This window comes from Erythrolamprus reginae, chromosome 8, assembly GCF_031021105.1.
Source record: "Erythrolamprus reginae isolate rEryReg1 chromosome 8, rEryReg1.hap1, whole genome shotgun sequence".
NCBI lineage: Eukaryota > Metazoa > Chordata > Lepidosauria > Squamata > Dipsadidae > Erythrolamprus > Erythrolamprus reginae.
The window spans coordinates 19,600,666-19,613,402 of record NC_091957.1 but is presented as its reverse complement, the minus strand read 5'-3'; the positions used below and the strand labels follow the sequence as shown (position 1 = coordinate 19,613,402).

At 42.6% G+C, this 12,737-nt stretch overlaps 1 protein-coding gene across 5 annotated transcripts in view; it reads right to left on the bottom strand.

Annotated features, from left to right (window-relative positions):
• CFAP74 (cilia and flagella associated protein 74) overlaps positions 1–152 on the bottom strand; it is a 79,017-nt gene extending 78,865 nt beyond the window's left edge. For 4 of the 5 annotated variants that reach the window (XR_011559713.1, XR_011559714.1, XR_011559715.1 and 1 more), the window contains exon 1: positions 116–152. The gene's annotated coding sequence lies outside the window, so the exon portion shown is untranslated. The remainder of the gene's footprint in view (positions 1–115) is intronic. The other variant, XM_070759125.1, reaches the window with a different exon arrangement.
• Positions 153–12,737: the final 12,585 nt, after the last annotated feature.

Below are 12,737 nucleotides of genomic sequence, written 5' to 3'. Positions count from 1 at the left end.
CTCTCTGTAAACCGCTTAAAGAGGGCTATAAAGCACTGTGAAGCGGCATATAAGTCTAAATGCTATTGCTAATGGTATTACAGTATCAGCTCGCGAAGTCTTGGAGCAAACTTACAATTGCTTTAACCACCGTCTCCAGCCGTCCGTTTGGGAAAGCTCCTAAGGCAACGGAGGCAACCAACTGGAAAGGCAAACGGGGGGGGGAAACACTGCAGCTTTCTAAAAAGCAGGAAAAATAAGTTTTTCCCTTCCTCGACCGCTTTGAAATCCGCAGATTATAAAGCGTTTTGCTTGCGCAATTTGAATATCCCGGTGGTGGGGGGGAAAGTTTTGGATTCTCCCTCTTCTAAGGAGTGGGTGGTACATTCCAAGCGGTTTGTGGTTTTGTGGGGGGGAAGCTCCAGAAAAACGGCGGGCCGGCGGCTGCTCTGACTTCTCTCCCCCCCCCCCCCCCCGGTGCAATGGGGCAGGTAACTCTTAAAGGAGCCTCGTTGCTTTTTTGCTCGTTTTGCAAAAAAAAACTGCAAGAAAAGCAACATTGCAATTATGGGACATACAGGAATGGGAAGGGACCTGAGAGGTCTTCTAGTCCAATCCCTTGTACAAGCAGAGGACTCTATTACATTACGGACAAATAATAATAATAATAATAATAATAATAATCATCATCATCATCATCATCATCATCATCCTCCAGCATAGTGATCTCGTTTGCTGTATTGTATGGTTGTTGAAAATAATAATAACAAGAACAAGAACAACAGAGTTGGAAGGGACCTTGGAGGTCTTCTAGTCCAACCCCCTGCTTAGGCAGGAAACTGTACACTACTACTTCAAACAACATCTGCTTAAAAACTTCCAGTGTTGGAGCACTCACAACCTTTGGAGGCAAGCTGTCCCACTGATCAACCCTTCTGACTGTCAGAAAATATTCTCCTAAGTTGCTTCTCTCCGTGTTCAGTTTCCACCCATTGCTTCTTGTTCTACTCTCAGCTGCTTTGGAGAATAACTTGACTCCCTCTTCTTTTGGGGCAACTCCTGAGATATGGGAAGGCTGCTATCGTGTCTCCCCTGGTCCTTCTTTTCATTAAACTAGCTGTGCCCAGTTCCTGCAACCATTCTTCCTATGTTTTAGACTCCAGTCCCCTAATCCTCTTTGTTGGTCTTCTCTGCACTTGTTTTAGAGTCTTAATATCCTTTTGGCATCATGGCGACCAAAACTGGATGCCGTATTCCAAGTGTGGCCTTACCTAGGCCTCATAAAGTGGTATTAACACTTCCCGTGATCTTGATTCCATTCCTCTGTTAATGCAGCCTAGAATTGTGTTGGCTTTTTTGGCAGCTGCTGCACACGGCTGGCTCCTATTTAAATGGTTGTCCATCAGGACTCCAAGATCTGTCTCACAGTTACTACTGTTGAGCAAGGTACCACCTATATTGTACCTGTGTGTATATGGCTGCCTAATTTCTTCTTGAAATCCTACACACACACACACACAGTCACATATACCACTTCTGGAGGCAAGTCGAACCAAACTGAATCCACAATGACAGGTAAGTCCTTGACTTACAAACCCAGTATTTATGTGGCTGAGGGATTTTTTGAATTTTGACCCATTTTATGACATTTTATGACTGCCAACCACGTCTGCTGGAAATTTGTTCCAAGTATCTACTACTCTTTCAGTCAATATTTTCTCACTTTGCTTCTGATCTTTCCCTCAACTAGCCTCAGATTGTGCCCCCTCGTCCTTGTGTTCACTTTCCTATTAAAAACATTTCCCTCCTGAAACTTATTGAACCCTGTAACCTATTTAAATGTTTTGATCCTGTCCTCCCCTTTCCCTTCTGTCCTCCAGACTACACAGATGGAGTTCATTAAGTCTTTCCTAATAGGTTTTATGCTTGAGACCTTCCACCATTTTTGTAGCCCGTCTTTGGACCCGTTCAATTTTATCGATATCTTTTTGTAGGTGAGGTCTCCAGAATTGAACACGGTATTCCCAATGGGGTCTCCCCAGCACTCTATACTGTGGGATCACAATCTCCCTCTTCATGCTAGTTATACCTGTAGCTATGCAGTTTTCTTTCTATTTGCTCTTGTGCGTTGGCACACTCTCCAGTTCTCCTAATTCTAGGCCTTTTTTTTTGATTGACAGTAACGGGATTTGAATTTTGCTCAAGCCGGAATATTTTAAGGAGAATGGAATCTGTACAGTATGGCAGGAATAAGCGAATAACCTGGTCACCAGTAATTTTCTCAACAGTACGAAGACATTTTTTAATTAGTCTGCCAACCGGCTGGCAAAGATCTCCCTGCCAATTGCTAAAAAAAAAGCCCAATTCAAAACATTCAGATAAATTCTTATTTAGAAGACTCCAGTTGCTCTAATTCTCAAAGCTGTTCCTTTTGGCTCCCTCTACCCCCCAACCGTTGGTTTTTTTTTTAATTTTTATTTTTAGAGCTGGCAGCTCCTCTAAAAATTAATTCTTGTGTTTCATTTGAATGACAGCTCTTTTGTGCTGCTTTGAAGTTGGATTTCGCACTCCCTACACTTCCGCCCACACAGGCATGGGGCAAAAACATTTCCCTGCCATTCTACTGAACTTAGTTAAGCCTATATTATTCCCTTCTGTCTAGGATCAGTTCCGACAGACTCAGGTGCTCCAGGTAAACAAAGGGCTTCTTCAAATAGGACCATCATTTTATTTAGGCTTCTGGGATGTTTCTAGATCTTCATATTTCACTAATTTCTCTAGCTGCTTCTCCTCAATTCTGCTGTCTCCTGGGATTGCAATACTCAGGTTTCTCTTCAGATCGTATAAATCTTTTGCCTATTATTATTATTATTATTATTATTATTATTATTATTATTATTATTATTATTATTATCAGTACAACACAGCAAACGAGATCACTATGCTGGATTTCATATTTCATCACCAGTCAGGCGCTTCCCAAGCACCTAGGACTGTGTGATGTAGCGGCGAATTATGTTTGCCGATCCCAATAAAGCGGCCTTTTGCAATTGACAGATGGAGATTTTGTCAATTCAAATGTCCGCTGAGATCCTTTGACACTGCGCCCAACGTGCCAAGTACCACTGGGACCACTTTCACGGGCTTATGCCAGAGTCGTTGCAGCTCGATTTTTAGATCTTCGTATTTCACTAATTTCTCTAGCTGCTTCTCCTCAATTCTGCTGTCTCCTGGGATTGCGATGTCGATGATCCATACTTTCTTTTTCTCCACAATCACAATGTCTGGTGTGTTATGCTTCAGAATTCGGTCAGTCTGAAGTCGGAAGTCCCACAGTAGTTTTGCTTGCTCATTTTCGACCACTTTTTCGGGCTTATGATCCCACCAATTCTTTGCCACTAGTAAATGGTAGTTCCGGCACAAGTTCCAGTGGATCATCTGTGCCACAGCATCATGTCTATGCTTGTAGTCAGTCTGTGCGATCTTTTTGCAGCAGCTGAGTATGTGATCGATTGTTTCATCTGTTTCTTTACAGAGTCTGCACTTTGGATCGTCTGTTGATTTTTCAATTCTGGCTTTGACAGCATTCGTTCTAATGGCCTGTTCTTGTGCCACCAGTATTAGTCCTTCTGTCTCCTTTTTGAGTGTATTATTATTATTATTATTATTATTATTATTATTATTATTATTACTACTACTACTATTACTACTACTACTACTATTATTATTATTATTATTATTATTATTATTATTATTATTATTATTAAATTGATTTATATGCTGCCCCTTTCCGAGGACTCGGGGCGGCTTACAACATATAAGGGATGTATGTTGTAAGAGCTAAGAGTCTAGAAATGTTATGTAGCTACACCCACTGTTGGATGCCTGCAACATTTAATAGTAAATTACATGTCTTGCTGTTATTGCCGTACCGACAGGGAACATTTTAAAACGTATCTGTAAACATTTGGTAGGATTCTGAGCACGTTAGCTCCAAACTGAAGCCCACTCACCTGCTCCTGCTGTGTTTCACACTCGGTTTGTTCAGCTCAAGATGTTTCGCAATGTGGTAATACGAGGGTTGCCCAGAAAGTAATGCACCACATTTTTTTTCTTCTACAATTAATTATTGATCGCACTAGAAACTTACGCACAAGAAAGAAGGATGTTTCTTCTACGCTCCCTATTTTTCCATGTAATCTCCGTCCCGTTCTATGGCCTTCCTCCAACGAGACACAAGGGGGTGTATGCCCTGTCGGTACCCCTCCTTGTTCTGGTCACGAAGCCATTTCTGCCCTGTGCGAATCACCTCTAATGGCCTCCCCCTCTGTGCCCAGCGACTAACCGTACTTCTGTCGACTGCAGATTCCCCATAAACTGTACACAAACGTTTGTGAATGTTCCCAACAGTTTCTTTCTCCGCAGTGAGAAATTCGATGGCGACACGCTGCATGTAATGTACATCCCTTACGGACGCCATTTTGAAACTCTGCTGCAGCTATGCTCTCTCTCTGAAGAAACACAAAATTTACACACGCACTCCTGACAATTCAACCAATGTATATCTAAAGTTTTGCATTCGTACCATTACTGTAGGCTGAGGAAAGAAATGTAGTGCATTGCTTTCTGGATGACCCTTGTAGCAACATTTTCCTAAGGAATACAGAGAGTCTCCAAAGGCAAGAATGTCCTTGGTGAATGCTCCTGGACCTAATTCCACAACTGACCTAATATTCAATTTTATTTTGCTTTTCTTGAGCTGTGTTCATTACCAAGCTCTTTCGCCAGTGGTGGGTGGTACTGATGGTGGGGATTTGCCCCCTGCTCGCTGAATTGGCAACGATGGCTGGCTGGCCACACGCCCCTGAACCAGTATGCCATCATTGACTTGAAGACCCTTATATTTTTGAATGTATTCTTGCTGTGGGAACTTGGGAGGGGTGGTTTATTTATTACACACTGCTCAACAAAAATAAAGGGAACACTTTTAAAAAAACAGAAATATAACTGAACCGAATACCCTATGAAACTAGATTTACTAGGTTTGGAAAGCTTAGAACTACGTCGCCTTCAACACAACCTAAGGCTAGCCCATAAAATCATCTGCTACAACGTCCTTTCTGCTAACGACTACTTCAGCTTCAACCACAACAACACATGAGCACACCACAGATAGAAACGTAATGTAAACCGCTCCAAACTCGACTGCAGGAAATACGACTTTCGTAACCAAGTAGTTGATGCATGGAACTCACCACCTGACTCTGTAGTATCATCACCGAACCCCCCGAAACTTTACCCTTAGACTATCCACGGTTGACCTCTCCCGATTCCTAAGAGGTCAGTAAGGGGCGTGCGTAAGTACACCAGCATGCTTTCCGTCCCCTGTCCTCATGTTTCTTTTTATTTTTTTTACTAGTATCATGTATATGAATATTTTATATCTTTACATACCTCCAATATGTACTTGACAAAACAAACAAATAAATAAATAAGTAGAACCCAGCCCTGCCCTTCGCGCACATTGCAACCAGCTCTGTAAAGAGCAAACAGACTTTGGAAAAGAAAGAGAATGGTAGGAAAGAGAAAGCAAGAGAAAGGTGGGGAAAACAGGCAGCCAACTTTCAAAAATGAGGAACTCTGCAAAAACCTACAGATCTCCGGCTAGAAACATCACCGTTTTCCCAGGAGCGCTGAGAGCAAAGCAGCTATTAAAAGGATTACTGGGAGGTGTGTGTGGGGTGGGAATAATTGAAATAATTGGAACGTTGCGAGGATGGGGTTTCTGCTCTGTGGAGGAGGTAAGCGTTACATAAAATAAATGTTATATAAAGGCCTAGTCGGGGAAAAAGAGCAAGAACACCAGTTACAAGCTTCTAAACAGTGCTAGGAGAGAGCTGATCCTGAGATTTGCTTCTCTCAAGTTGTGTCCGCGGATCCTGATAAGCCATGGTTAGGTAAACGATCGAGTAAACCACTGCTGGCTGGTATTGCCTAACTAAGACACAAAGCCATAAACCATGGTTTACAAAACTGACAATATCAAATCTGACTTCTCACATTAGTAACGATTGACGGGGTTTGCCTATTGTGCTAAACCAGAATGTGCTTTGTTTGCTTCAGGCTTACTGTAATTTTTTTTGGGGGGTGGTGGTGTGTATAAGATGCACTGGACTATAAGACGCACCTTAGCATCCTTAGTCTGGTCAGCTTCAGCACATTATTTTATCCCCTGGAGTTCTGCAAGCTACTTCTGCTGATCACCGGCTGCCAGCAGTTTGGCGGATTGAATCTCAGTAGGCTCAAGGTTGACTCAGCCTTCCATCCTTCCGAGGTCAGTCAAATGAGGACCCAGATTGTTGGTGGGAAATATGCTGACTCTCTGTAAGCCACTTAGAGAGGGCTATAAAGCACTGTGAAGTGGGATATAAATTTATGTATTGTTCTATTTATTTATTTAATTCGACTTCTATGCTGCCCAACCCCAAAGGACTAAATGCTCTAAATACTATTGATAAATGTTATTGCTATTCCCCTCCCTCTCACAATGGCAGTTTTGCAATATATACTGCTCAAAGAAAAAATAAAGGGAACACTCAAAGATCTGAATGAATGAAATATTCTCATTTAATCCTTTGTTCTGTACAAAGTTGAATGTGCGCAACAGCATGTGAAATGGATTGTCAATCAGTGCTGCTCCCTAAGTGGACAGTTTGATTTCCCAGATGTTTGATTTACTTGGAGTTATACTGTGCTGTTTAAGTGTTTCCTTTATTTTTCTGAGCAGTGTATTTTAAATCTGGGATTTGTGAGTGGAACCTGTAGATCGCTTTGCAGCGCCTTCGTTAGTATTGCCTTAAAAAGTGTTAATCAAGCTTTATTGTTGTTTTAGTTGAAGGACCTGCTCTGCCCTTTTCTTTTCTTTTCATTTCAGGTCTCAATTTTTAGCCAGAGTTTGTCATGATCGTGAGCCTGTTCTAGTTAAGAGCGAAGAAAGGTTAACCTTCCGTTGAAGAGAACTCACCCCATAAGGAACCACCTCCCACCAAAAAAAAATAAAATACTGGTTGGATCTTTATTCCGCCCCCTCCTTTCTGCCAGGGATAGAAATGTTTAGCTTATTTGAGTAGTTGTCACCTTGGAAACGCGGAAAGGAGGAGAGAACATATATCTGTAAACAGTGGTACTATATATACAGCTGTATATACGGTACTATCACAAACTCAGAAGATCTGCTTTTTATTCCATTTAAGTATTGCTTCTGTACAGGAAGAGGGGCTACACAAATGGTGGAAGGTCTTAAGCATCAAACCTATCAGGAAAGACTTCATGAACTCAACCTGTGTAGTCTGGAAGACAGAAGGGAAAATGGGGACATGATTGAAACATTTAAATATGTTAAAGGGTTTGATAAGGTTCAGGAGGGAAGTGTTTTTAATAGGAAAGTGAACACAAGAACAAGGGCCCCCCAAACTGAGGTTAGTTGGGGGGAAGATCAGAAGCAACGTGAGAAAATATTATTTGACTGAAAGAGTAGTAGATGCTTGGAACAACTTCCAGCCGACGTGGTTGGTAAATCCACAGTAACTGAATTTAAACATGCCTGGGGTAAACATATATCCATCCTAAGATAAAATACAGTGGTACCTCTACTTACAAACTTAATTCGTTCTGTGACCAGGTTCTTAAGTAGAAGAATTTGTAAGAAGAAGCAATTTTTCCCATAGGAATCAATGTAAAAGCAAATAATGGAGGGTGGAGGCCCTGTTTCCTCCCAGGAGATTCCTAGAGAGGCCCCATGGGGGCTTTTCCCTGCCTTTTCCGGCCCTGTTTCCTCCCTGGAGATTCCTAGAGAGGCCCGACGGAGGCTACTCCCTGCCTTTTCCGGTTAAAGTTTTGGAGGCTTGTAAGTGGAAAACGGTTCTTGAGAAGAGGCAAAAAAATATTGAATACCTGGTTCTTATCTAGAAAAGTTTGTAAGTGGAGGCGTTTGTAGGTAGAGGTAACACTGTATAGGAATCACTCAGAATGGCTGGCAAGCATTAGAGAAGTTATCAAGATGTTCTTAGCACAGATGGAGATTATTTAGGAGACTTTGGGTGGTCTTTGGTGCTGTAGGTACCCAGAGATAGGAATACCATCTGGACATACCCATTCTCCAGGTCTTCCCCAGAATTATGGTCAACAGATACCATTCAATGTCTTTACAAATATGGAATAGGGTCACCTGCTCTTTCCTTTCTCTGTAAAAAAAAAAAAAATCCTTTGAAGCTTCTTCTTAGATGAAGAAAGCATATCTCCTGACATGGAATGTAATTCTACCAGACTTGGCCTATAATTAGGAACAAAATTGCATGTTGCCCAGCTAAATGGCAGCCTATAGTCAACCATGGCTGATTTGAAAAATATGGTGATGAAGAAGAAGAAGGGAAAAAGCTAATTAAGGCCACATGTGACTAATAGTTGGATAGGAAACCACTAGAAATTCTGGAATTTGTCAACTGGACTGAGAATTTGGGAAAACATCCTAAATGAACATTTTACTTGTTCCCAGTAAAAAAATGGAAAGCATGTATCCATGTCACCTCCAGACCTGGTTATTGCTATCCTTCCCCTGGTCATCCTGAATAGCTAACAGTGTACAGTGGTACCTCTACCTACAAACGCCTCTACTTACAAACTTTTCTAGATAAGAACCGGATGTTCAAGGTTTTTTTGCCTCTTCTCAAGAACCATTTTCCACTTCTCAAGAACTTACAAACCCAACCCTCCAAAACTAACCGGAAAAGGCAGGGAGAAGCCTCTGTGGGGCCTCTCTAGGAATCTCCTGGGAGGAAACAGGACTGGAAAAGGCGGGGAGAAGCCTCTGAGGCCTCTCTAGGAATCTCCTGGGAGGAAACAGGGCCGGAAAAGGTGGGGAGAAGCCTCCATGGGGCCTCTCTAGGAATCTCCTGGGAGGAAACAGGGCTGGAAAAGGTGGGGGAGAAGCCTCCGTGGGGCCTCTCTAGGAATCTCCTGGGAGGAAACAGGGCCTCCACTCTCCCTGTGGTTTTCCCAATCGCACACATTATTTGCTTTTACATTGATTCCTATGGGAAAAATTGCTTCTTCTTACAAACTTTTTTACTTAAGAACCTGGTCATGGAACGAATTAAGTTTGTAAGTAGAGGTTCCACTGTATTTGTATAATACAGAGTAGAGTGCTGTACTGCAGCCACTGATGCTGACTTGTAGATCTGAAGGTCAGCGGTTCAAATCTCACCACCGGCTCAAGGTTGACTCAGCCTTCCATCCTTCCGAGGTGGGTAAAATGAGGACCTGGATTGTGGGGGCAATAGGCTGGCTCTGTTGAAAAGTGCTATTGCTAACATGTTGTAAGCCGCCCTGAGTCTAAGGAAAAGGGCGGCATAAAAATCAAATAAATAAATAATCAAGAAAGCTAACGGTGCACTTGTACAATTTGGGTGGAAACCCAACGACTGCATTGGTACAGTATGCTAGAAATGCGATAGTTTTAAAGGGAGAGGAGGAGGAGGAGGTTGTTTAATATTTTGCCTGAAGCCAGCCCATTTGCTTCACCTGGAGGTCAACATGCCCTTTGAACTCGGAAAATGGGTCCATTCTGTAGCCAAGCTAAATGCCTTATGCAAGGCAAACTACAAAATGGACAATTCGTTAGGTCGCACAGAATACCTTGTAATACTGCATTCAGTTTTGGTCACCACGATGCAAAAAGGATATTGAGATTCTAGGAAAAAGTGCAGAGAAGAGCGACAAAGATGATTAGGGGACTGGAGGCTAAAATATATGAAAAACAATTGCAGGAACTGGGTATGGGTAATTTGATGAAAAGAAGGACCAGGGGAGACATGATAGTAGTCTTCCAGTGTCTCAGGGATTGTCATAAAGAAGAGGGAGTCAGGCTATTCTCCAAAGCACCTGAGGGTAGAACAAGAAGCAATGGGTGGAAACTAGACAAGGAGAGAAGCAACGTAGAACTAAGGAGAAATATTCTGACAGTTAGAACAATTAATCAGTGGAACAGATTGCCTCCAGAAGTTGTGAATGTTCCATCAGTGGAAGTTTTTAAGAAGACATTGGATAACCATTTGTCTGAAGTAGTGTAGGGTTTCCTGCCTAAGCAGGGGGTTGAACTAAAAGACCTCCAAGGTCCTTTCAACTCTATTGTTATTGTTATTGTTAGAGTCACTCTTTTCCAGGTCCCGTCAGCCAAGCAATGCTGGCTACCGGGACCACGTGGAAGGGCCTTCTCTGTTGTGGCCCCAGTCCTCTGGAATCAACTCCCCCCAGAGATTCGTACTGCCCCCATCTTCTTCACCTTCTGAAAGGCATTAAAAACAACTTATACCACCAGGCCTGGGGCCATTGAGCAATTGTTCTGTGCTCCGGCCAGTAGTATGAATGAGGGATGGCTGTATGACGTTTATACTGGGTTTAAAATTTTTTTTTACTTGTTTTCATTCTATGTATGTTAACTTTGTCATTGTTTTTATTGTTGTAAGTCGCCCTGAGTCCGCCAGGAGGAAGACTGCCTATAAATTCAAAAAACAAATAAAAATAAATAAAAATAAAACACGCTGAAGGGTTTAGATCGTGGCTGTATCAGGACCCTGGAGAGCTCACCACGCATTTCCAAGTGCTGCTTCAGCAGGGTTTGTCAACATAGAATCTGGAAGGGGCCTTGAAGGTCTTCTAAACTGACCTCCTTCTCAGAGCTTTATATGACACCCTCCCAGTGGTCCAGTCTGTTTTTGAAAACCTCCAGTGATGGAGGACTCACCACTTTGGGAGGGCCAACTAATCCATTGCCTTAACCACCCTGGAAGTTGGTCCTTAAGTTCTACATTCCGTGGCAAGTAAATCAAAAACATCCTCAGAAAAGCTCAACAAAGAATGTTCTTTCCAAGCCAACTCAGGAAGCTCAAACTGCCCAAGGAGCTACTGATCCAGTTCTACAGAGGAATCATTGAGTCTGTCATCTGCACCACTATAATTGCCTTGTTTGGTTCTGCAACCCAACAAGACCGACATGGACTTCAAAGGAGAATCAGAACTGCGGAAAAAACAATGGCTGCCAACCTGCCTTCCATCAAGGACCTGTATACTGTAGGGGACAAAAAGAGTGCTGTGAAAACATTTACTGACCCCTCGCACCCTGGACATAAACTGTTTCAACTCTACTCTCAAAACGACGCTAAAGAGCACTGCACACCAAGACAATTAGATACAAGAACAGTTTTTTCCCAAATGCCATCACTCTGCTAAACAAATAATTTCCTCAACACTGTCAAACTATTTACTAAGTCTGCACTACTATTACTACTAGTTTTTTCTCATCATTCCTATCACCCATTTCCTCCCACTTATGACTGTATGACTGTCACTTGTTGCTTGTATCCTAAGATTTTTATTAATATTGATTGTTTCCTCATTGCTTTTTTTTTTCCTCATTGCTTATTTGACCCCTATGACAATCATTAAGTGTTGGACCTCATGATTCTTGGTAAATGTATCTTTTTCTTTTATGTACACTGAGAGCATCTGCACCAAAGACAAATTCCTTGTGTGTCCAATCACACTTGGCCAATAAAGAATTCTGTTCTGTTCTGTTCTACTCTACCCTACTTTATTCTTGGCCAATAAATAATTCAATTCAATTCTATCCTATCCTATCCTAACCTATCCTTTCCTAAATGTCCTTGGGCATTTTTGGATCTGGCTGACTCATGTGTGTCTGGGAAGACTCATTGGCTGAGGTCTCCAAAGGGCCCTTGAAGAAGAGAACCGAGCATTCATCGTAGCCTACGAGGTCTGGCTGTCATTTTTCTCTCTCTAAAATGATGATACCAAAATGACCTTCAGGGTGCCAACTCAGTCTTTTGCAGGGAGGGGGACTTATGGAAGGGGGGGTGTCATGCTATCAAACTAAGGCAATGTTTTAATGTTCTCCAAAAGATTAATGGGGCCAGCCAAGGGGGGCATTCTTGGAAATCGAGTGGAGGTTAGACAAAGATGCATGGCTTTACAGAATTCTGCTTCCCATTTATGGATACTTTTAATTAAAGGGCACTTTAAAAAAATGTTTAGTCAGGCCGGCTGCCTACAAGGAAGGTACAGTGGTACCTCTACTTACAAACTTAATTCGCTCCGTGACCAGGTTCTTAAGTAGAAAAGTTTGTAAGAAGAAGCCATTTTTCCCATAGGAATCAATATAAAAGCAAATAATGCGTGCGATTGGGAAAACCACAGGGAGGGTGGAGGCCCTGTTTCCTCCCAGAAAATTCCTAGAGAGGCCCCACGGAGGCTTCTCCCCACCTTTTCTGGCCCTGTTTCCTCCCAAGAGATTCTTAGAGAGGCCCCACGGAGGCTTCTCCCTGCCTTTTCCGACCCTGTTTCCTCCCAGGAGATTCCAGAGAGGCACCACGGAGGCTTCTCCCTGGCTTTTCCGACCCTGTTTTCTCCCAGGAGATTCCTAGAGAGCCCCATGGAGGCTTCTCCCCACCTTTACTGGCCCTGTTTCCTCCCAGGAGATTCCTAGAGAGGCCTCATGGAGGCTTCTTCCTGCCTTTTCCGGTTACAGTTTTCGAGGCTCAGATTTGTAAGTGGAAAATGGTTCTTGAGAAGAGGCAAAAAAAAATCCTGAACACCCAGTTCTTATCTAGAAAAGTTAATAAGTAGAGGCGGTCTTAGGTAGAGGTACCACTGTACTTTTAATTAAAGGGCACTTTAAAAAACGT